Genomic DNA, 7,637 nt, shown 5'->3' with positions numbered 1-7,637 from the left:
TCTCTCAACGTCGCAATTTGACCCTCCCAAAAAGTGGGGATTTATTCTTCTGCTTGTCACACTCCCCTTTATAGGCAAATTTCTTTCTTGTTGGGCAAATAAGAGAGAAATTCCCCATTTTGTTGAAAATAAAAATCATTGGACCGGAAAGTTTATTCTATTTACTTTTAATTTTTCCCCCAAAAGTAGGAGAAATAAAAAGAATAAGTCTGGCATAGTCCTAATATTTTCAATTACTTATTTTTGGGTGAAAGGGCAATGTTGCAGGTTCAAGGAATTCTGCAATTGTTAAAATTACCAGATAAGAACCTCAATTCAAAGCCAGGATCTTTTAAATTTTTTTTTTTAATTAAGGTGAAGGGTTAAATAAAAATTTTCCATTTTTTGTTTATAATAGGGAACCTGTTTAAATTTTTTTTAATTTCCATTTTAAAACCCAAAAACATCTTTTGTAACTGTTAAAAAAAAAAGATATATAAAAGAAAATTTTGGAGGATGACAACATTTTTAAAATTTTTGAAACATTTCCAAAATTAAGTAAATACAATAGGGTATTCACTTTTTATGTACAAATTAAGACACTCTTTTTTTTAATTGGTCACAGCGGTACGGGGTTAAATTTTTTGCTTCCCAGGTTGAAAAGGAGCCCCCGGGGTTTCTTTTAACGGGGAAGGTTTCTAAGGCAAAGCGGCCTGCTCCCCTTTACTTTTTGCAAGCCGAATCTGAAGGTTTAGTTATTTTTTTTCATTTAGATCAAATTTTTATTTGTTACAAAATTTTTATAATTGAATTTATTAATGATATATTTGGATTTTTTAAGTTTTTTTATTTTTAATCTGGTTTATCCTTTTTAATTTTTTCTAAAAATTTCCGTTTACTCAATTTTTTTCAAGCCTATCATTCTTGCTTGGATTTCAGTTTTTCTCCCAAAGCTTTTGGTTATCATCCAAGATGAAGTATAATCTTTTTAAGCAACTACTTCGGAAATCTTTACTTTTAAAAAAGGGAACTTTATTTTTACTTTGGGCACAATTGGCTTCTGATTATTTAAATTTTAAAAGTTTTTCAAGGGGGGGCCTTTAGGGGAAAATCTTTTCCACCAAATTTTCAATTTTCTTCTTTTTCATCGGGATCATGGGTTCATTCGTCAGTTTAATTTTGCTCCTCTTTCGGCCCCATGTTTCATTGACTCATCTAACTTCGGGGATTGGAACGGGGCCCAAAAGGGTTCAAGGGGAATGCAATAAATCACTCACTGAGGGAAAGAAGGGGGTTTCTCAAAAAAGCCAAAACTAAACACGGGGGCCCAGTGGGGATCATGGCTTTCGGGAAACGGGGGGGAGGGAAAACATTTACCCATTCAGCCGGGGCTTCCACGTCAATTGCAATGCCGGGGGGCCGAACACTTGGCCAAATCAATTTAATTTGACGCCAATGACGGCACTCTGCGAAGGGGGCCTTAAAGGACACGGGTGTACCACCCTCCAAATTAAAAGGGGAATGTTAAATCTGGCGAACCTAGTTTTTCGGGATCAACGCCTTGAATATATGGCACTGTTTGGTAAAAATTAAGTTTTCCTTTTTTGTGGGGTTCCAGATTGCTTTGTTTTTTTTTGGCATATGGAAAGAAAGCAAATAAAATTGGATTTTTTTTTTAAGTAAATGAATTTTTCCCAAAAACTTTTTTCCTTTATTTACAATAAAAATTTTCTATTTTTTTCCATTTACATTTATCTTCAATTTTCAATTGATATTGTATTTAGGCGGGGTTATTAAAAAACATAAAATAATTAAACTTCCACAAACTTTGAGGGGAAAAGGGTTTGGGTTTGAACCTAAGAAAATTTTTTTTGACCCCAATTTTTAAAACTGTTGCAACTGGCTTAGGACAAAAGTTATATTTAAAACTTCTTTGGGGCTACAAAATAATCAAAAAATTCTTTTCCTCCTTTCCTTTCTCGTCTATTCTCCTTTTTTCCTCCTTCCCCTCTATTCTCTCTGTCCCTGTCCCCACCCTCTCTCTCTCTCTCTCTCCTCTCTCTCCTCTCTCTCTCGCTCTCTCTCTCTCTCTCACTCTCTCTCTCTCTTCTCTCTCTTCTCTCTTAACCCCGTCTCTCTCTCTCTCTCTCTCTCTCTCTCTCTCCCTCTCTCTTTTCTTTTCCTCTTTTCTCTCTCTCCCCTCTTCCTTCTCCTCTTCTCTCTCTTTTTTTTCTTCTCTCTCTTTTCTCCTCTCTCTCTCCTCTTCTCTCTCCTCCTCTTCTCCCTCTCTCTCTTTTTCTCCTCCCCTCGCTCTTTTCTCCTCTTCCTCTCCTCTTTCTCCTCTCTCTCTCTCTCTTCTCCTCTCTCTCTTCTCTCTCTATTTCTCTTTCTTCTCTCTCCCCTTCTCTTTTTCTTCTCTCTCGCTCTCACCTCTTTCTCTCTCCTCTCTCTCTCTCTCTCTCTTTCTCTCTCTCTCTCTCTTCTCTCCTCTCTCTTCATTCCCCTTTTCTTTTTTTTCTCTCTCTCTCTCACTCTCTCTCTCTCTCTCTCTCTCGCCTCTCCTCTCCCCTCTCTCTTCTCTCTATCATTTTCTCTCTCTCTCTCTCTCTCTCTCTCTCTCTCTCTCTCTCTCTCTTCTCTCTCCCCCTCCTCTCTCTCCCCTCTCTCCCTCTCTCTCCTCTCTCTTTTATTTCTTGTATCTTTTAATAAGGGTATGATTACGGGTCTCTCAATATTCTTTTTTCTAAAATTTAAGTTTCAAAATTTTTTTAATTTAAAAATCACAATATGGATTACCCTGAAAAAATAAAATTCCCTGTAATTTTAAAGAAAATCCCCTTCCCTTTTTTCAGGGGCACTCCCAGGGGGGGGATTGGGGGCGTAACCCCCCCCCCCTTTTCCTTTTTTTCCGGGGGGTCCGGACCAATCACTCGGTTTTTCTCTATCATCTTTTCGCGGGCAGGTTTTTGGGCTTGTAAATGCTTGTCTACCTCTTTAGATATATAGAAAACTCTTTCAATTGTGTGGGATATATTGTAATTTGGATTCCTGGTACAAAAAATTGTTACCAAAGCGGAAAAGTCTTTGGGAAAAGGGATGTAAAAAGTTTTTGATACTCGGGCGAAATCAATTTAGGGGAAGGGGTTTCGCTTCACTATGAAAACTTTTTATGTTGAATTAAACCCAGAGGAAACAAGAAAAAAAGCGGGAAAAAAACCCCGGGGCCCGAATGTTTAGGGCCCATCTAGGATAGTATAGTGGGGAAAATTTTTTGGGATGGAAATGTTTTTTCCCCAAGCATCAGTCTGCCAGTAAGAAGAAACGTTGCAACTTAATCCCTTCAGGAAGAAACTTCCCATGGAAACAAGGGAAGGAAAAAATTTTACAGGGCAGGTACAGTGGGCCCCATTTTCTTGGCCCAATCAAGGGGGCGATCTGAGCCTCCTGATGCAATACATTGACTGGAAGCCCTTCTTTTGATGTGTGGCAGCTGAGGGGGAAATATCCCAAACAGAGGATTATCCAAAGATTTCAAAGGGACAAAACTGTTGGTGAGTTAGAAAGGATTTACCTCCCAATGGCACAAATTAACTTACTCATTTTTTGATGATCATTTCTACTCATAAGTTGGCGGCTCAATTTTCCATGAGCTGGTTCTGTGTTTCTTGTTATGTATTCATATCTTGCAAATCATATATTCATGTTTGTGGGATGGTGGAAAGCGTTAGTGTCAAGTCCCGAGAGTTTAATTGGAGTGTCCCACCCAACAGGTGCAGCACAGAGGTTTACCGAAACCAAATATTTGTAAATGTGTATCAAAAGTATGAGTTGGTTAATTAACACTGTTGATATATAGTAGCCGATTTCAAACATTTTTATGTATGTATATGTAAGTATATATATAAAAGTATTTAATATCTAATATGGCAGTAGACACCAACCTAATACCTGCTTACTGCTTATCAAACCAGCTTGTGGTAGAGACGGCAGTTGAAGGGAGATAGTTGTCAACCCCTGTTTTAGTGGTTTTGCTTCTATCATCAACTAGGAAATATCTTTATCCTTTGCTTTTGTATTCTTTAATTACTTTTGAATGAGACAAAAGCAAATTTTTTTCAAGATACCTATCAACTTTAGGATATATAATATATATATAAATATATATATATTATATATATATATATATATATATATATATATATTGAAGATTACATTCTAATATCATCTTTCACTTTTTATGTATATAATGCTTAACACCATTAACATCATCATCATCATCATCATCATCATCATCATCATCATCATCATCACATCACCATCACCAACTTTCATATATTCATATGCTAAAACAATTCACATTTTTTGAAGCAATGGGCATCCATCAAGTTAATATTTACTATCTATTTTTATATTCTCAAAGATGTCTTTATGGTTATGATAATATGAAATGAAAAAAAAAATCCATATTAAAAAAAAAAAAAAAAAAAAAAAAAAAGAGAAATGTAGATTAAACGTCTGATGAATCCCCTTTTAGGAACTAAGTTGGATATCCAGTTCATTGTGAAAATTCCATTTACAACCAGCCTTCCCGAATTACAGGAGCCGAAGCGAAACGAGTATATGACGATGCACAGAAGCTTCTCAAAAGCATTATAGCAGAGGGCTCCTTAGTTGCTCATGGCATTGTAGGCTTTTACCCTGCTAACAGTGTTGGAGATGACATTGAAATCTACAGTGACGAATCAAGATCGCAGGTTATTGCAAAATTACATGGTCTCAGACAGCAGGTAAGAGGAGCTGTGCTGAACAAGATATAATGAGTACATAATTACAAAAAATGTATACATCTGACCTTTTAAAATGATAACTATCAATTCGTGATTTTCTTATCTGTATTTAGATGAGTGTTGAGATTAAAGGGACTTGACTTTTCTTTCTTTCTTTCTTTCGTTCTTTTTATTTTTTATTTTTTATTTTTTTTCTTTCATTTGGGGTTGGTCTTCATTTTTTTTTGTCATTAGGCTCCTGATTTTAAACTCATACCCAGCTTTTTTCGAATTGAAGTTTTTTTTTTTTTTTTTCCCATTTGCTAAAACTTTTTCCCTTTTTTTGAGTTGAAAAGTGTCTTTGTAGTAACTTTGATATTGTAATTTTTAGATAGAGTCTTTCTGATGGGAAGAGAGGTAAAGAAACCATTTATTCCAATTTCATTGTCAGTTTTTCATAAGAAATACTCAAGATTCAGTAACTTTACAACTGCTTGACTTCAGCTGCTGTAGTTGACAAATTTTAGATTGGGGCCCATAGCCTGTGGCACCACAGCCAGATGCCCTGCCTACCTGCCCCTATTGGCATTCCTCTCCTGCATATAAACAGAGTGTGTGGTAATTGAGTTGCTTTAGGGCAATCATGGTGTTATCAGGCATATGTAGTTAATCCAGGCATTATACTTTCTCTTGTTATAGGGGGAGTTGATGATTAGCTCTCTTGCAGGCTTATTTCCTTTATGTAAAGTACAGAAGAACTGAAAATCAAAACTGGGTCGCACTTCGCCTTTTGCTTCATTATTGCAAAACAAATGGGAAATTGTGTCCTTTCATTTTCAAAAAGCATGCAAACTATGTAGCAACAGGATTAAACTAGTTGCCAGTTACTTTTTCTGGATATATATATATATATATATATATAGATTTTATATATTATGATATATATATATATATAGATATATCTTTATATATTATATATATATATTACATATACATTTACTTATATAGACATATATAGACATATATATATATATATATATATATATATATACACATATTTATATATATATAACACTTCATATATTATATATATATATATATACACATATATTTATATATATACACATATATATATATATATAATATACACATATATATTATATACACACACACATAATATATATATATATATATATATATATATACTATATATATATTTATATATATATTTAATATATATATATATATATATATAATATATATATATTTAGATATGTATTGTGTTTATATATATGTATATGTATATTCGTATATACACACATTTCAAATATACATAATACATACATATACATATATATATATATATATATATATATATATATATATATTAATATATATTATTCTTATATATATATATATTTTTATATAATATATATAAATATATATATATGTAAATATTTGTTTTTTTTATGAGGTATTTCTAATAGAACTTTCCAATTCTTGACTCATGCTTAAGCTTGCTGTATTTAGTTTCATCATTGTTTCTGCTTTTCATCTCATACGGGCGCTCATTATGCTTCCAGAATCTGCCAAAAATAGTTATGGTCTAATGCATATCATCAGGTTTTGCCATTGAGAGCATTCACATGGAAAAATTGAGTGAGTCCAAATAAAAGAAAATGTTGATCGTGTAATGACATGAAGAGGATTTGGGTCTGTGGTTTTTATTTTTATTATTACTGTTATCGTTATTATTATTATTGATGCTATTATTAAAAGTAGTAGTAGTATTTTATTTTTAGTTTTATTATTATACATTTTATAATTATAATTATTACTATTGATGTAGTTATTATTATTTTTCTTTGCCTTATTTTCTTTCTCTCCTTTATTATTATAGCGATACAAGTTGCTAACAAGCTCCCTTTTTTTCTTCCTTTCTTTTTTTCTTTTTATTTAATACCTAATTTCAGGAAATTATGAGTTTTGGGGGTTTTAAGTAGCATTCAGTACCCCAGACTCAAATTTCAAACCAAATAGATGTCTTAGATATGGAGTTTGCTGAGAAGTAAAAAACAATGATGATAATGATAATAGGAGTAAGGGTAGGCCAGGTTGTGGTTTTTTTTTTTTTTTTTACTTTACTTTACTTTACTTTACTTTACTTTACTTTACTTGGCTTTAGTTGTAATTTTTTGGAATAATGTGGAAAGGCAGAGTTGTTACACACAAGATTTCATTAAATTTTGAACAAACAAAAATACACATGATCTGTTTGTCTGTTGTAACAAAATAGGAACTTTTAGTATTACCAGATATATAGTTGATTTCTTTCTTTATGAATCAGTAAATACAATAGGCTAATAGTTCTAGCTGATATATTCTTATGATTTAAAAATTCACAAAATTTGCTTACGTGCTATGCCTGCCACTGGACACATTATTTATCTCACAATAAGAAATATCTTGTTATTTTTTAACCTCCATTTTATTCCACTTAGGCTGAAAAGGAAAGCCACGATCCATTTTGCTGCATATCAGACTTCATTGCTCCAAGGGAAACAGGTTATAAAGGGACTACATCGGGCGATGTTTCGCCGTGACGGTGGTATTCGGACACGGATGAACTGTGTAAAAGGGTTGAGGGGCCCGCATTCGGGATGTTTGAAGTCATGATAATTAGTTTGTCCGACTTATATAGTTACTTACTTTTTTTTTTCTTTTTTTTTTTCAAGGTAACTGTTAATACTAAAATATTAGTTGAAGTGTGGTTATTAGTGATATATACACTGTTTTTTTTGTTTTTTTTTTTTTTCTTATTTAATATTATTTTTTTTCTTTTTTTTATGGGTCTTTTCTTGAGATGTTACAAAAAAAAAGATTTTTCTGTTT

General features: G+C 32.8%; 1 long non-coding RNA gene across 1 annotated transcript; it reads left to right on the top strand.

Moving 5' to 3' along the window:
- Positions 1–3,516: 3,516 nt before the first annotated feature.
- LOC147470140 (uncharacterized) lies at positions 3,517–7,312 on the top strand. Its single transcript, XR_015191697.1, has 3 exons — positions 3,517–3,530; positions 4,579–4,766; positions 7,247–7,312. It is a non-coding gene; the product is annotated as an uncharacterized LOC147470140 (long non-coding RNA).
- The last annotated feature ends 325 nt before the right edge of the window (positions 7,313–7,637 follow it).

Source organism: Penaeus japonicus, unplaced genomic scaffold, assembly GCF_977035675.1.
Source record: "Penaeus japonicus unplaced genomic scaffold, GWHDUDI00000001_assembly GWHDUDI00000016, whole genome shotgun sequence".
NCBI classification, from domain to species: Eukaryota; Metazoa; Arthropoda; class Malacostraca; order Decapoda; family Penaeidae; genus Penaeus; species Penaeus japonicus.
Note: the sequence above shows the minus strand (reverse complement) of the source record. Positions and strands in the feature narration are given on the sequence as shown.